This window comes from Macadamia integrifolia, chromosome 11, assembly GCF_013358625.1.
Source record: "Macadamia integrifolia cultivar HAES 741 chromosome 11, SCU_Mint_v3, whole genome shotgun sequence".
Taxonomy (NCBI): domain Eukaryota; kingdom Viridiplantae; phylum Streptophyta; class Magnoliopsida; order Proteales; family Proteaceae; genus Macadamia; species Macadamia integrifolia.
In genome coordinates, this window is record NC_056567.1 from 10698059 (window position 1) to 10699429 (window position 1371).

The 1371-nt window shown below is 38.9% G+C and overlaps 1 long non-coding RNA gene across 1 annotated transcript; it reads right to left on the minus strand.

Moving 5' to 3' along the window:
• Window positions 1–496: 496 nt before the first annotated feature.
• LOC122093500 lies at window positions 497–1043 on the minus strand. The gene is made up of 2 exons (XR_006144485.1): window positions 905–1043; window positions 497–539 (listed from the first exon to the last, which is right to left on the minus strand). It is a non-coding gene; the product is annotated as an uncharacterized LOC122093500 (long non-coding RNA).
• Between the last annotated feature and the right edge of the window lie 328 nt (window positions 1044–1371).

Genomic DNA, 1371 nt, shown 5'->3' on the forward strand with positions numbered 1-1371 from the left:
GTGTAATGCAATATCTGTTCAAGTCAAATTGATCAACTCTTGATTGATTAGACAGTAACCCCTTTAAATAAAATAGTAGATTGGCTTAGTTGAACTTGGTAGCTTCTAACTTGCACTCTTTCATCAAAATCAACTTTGTTTATCCATGAACAGAAGAATGCTTTGATTCCTTACCCAACTCAGTACCAACTCAGGTCATCTTACCACAAATCTTCAAATTTTCATATTCAAAATATGAATAGTACCAGATGTCACCTACTATGATCCAATCATCTAATGGATAAGCACAATTAAGCATTAGCCCCACAAGCCCTACAAATAACTATTCTTCCAGCAACATTTATTCAGAAACACCAAAAAACTTTTTTATCCAGAAACGCCAAAAACCCATCTCCCACAAATGGTACACAAGAACCAGTCTTGGTGGATTGGAACCACCATAACTTGGGCATCATCCCAGGTGCTCTACCATTTGAGCTAAAGACTCCTCTTTTTGGATGAACTTTTTTTCCTGGATGAATTCACTAAAGACTCCTTACCTGCACACAAAAACACTTGTTTGTAAAATATAGTGATTACACAGATACAGAACAAATCATGATATCAGGGCACATATACTGATATATCAATGGATATTTATAAATTTCACCTCTAATAGAAGTACGAAATCATAGATCAGGTTAAAGAACAACTCATATAGCAGTATAGTAGGTGCGAAATCATATAGCAGGTATGGAATCATATAGCAGGTATGAACTCATATAGCAAATTATACTATATTGATCAGAAGACATAGCAGGCATAAACTATTCCAGGGAAGAAAGACAAGCAAAATCATCTGTAATTTTCACCACATAGCAGGTTTGATTTAGGAGCTTGCAAACCAGAGTCGAGGTGAGCTCACCTGCATAGGAAATCCTTTTTTTCTTCGAGGTATTCAGCAGAAAAACCGAACCCGAATTTAGGGCTTTTTCTTCCTTCCCCAAATCGTTTCAGGAGAACACACTCTCTCCAAATCATATCAGCTCAATGATATAGCACCCGAGAAAACGAAGAGAGAGGAAGAGATGAGTGATCCTTTTTTTTTGTGCAAGGTCGCAGAGGAGACATGATTTGGGAACTTAGGGCTTTTTCTTCCTTCCGCGATGGCTTCACCCATTCTTTCCTCTCTCCAAATGAACTTCAGGACAAAACAGAGAGAGGGAGTGAAAGAGAGACAAGGAAAGAGACGTAAGAGGAAGAAGAAGAGCACCTTTGTATTTCCTGGGAGCAAGGATCTTCGTGCGAGGAAGAGCGACTTTCTTCCTCTCCTTCCTTTCGTTAACAGGGAGAACAGGATGGATCTGCGTTGTCTTCACAGACGGTGGCTAA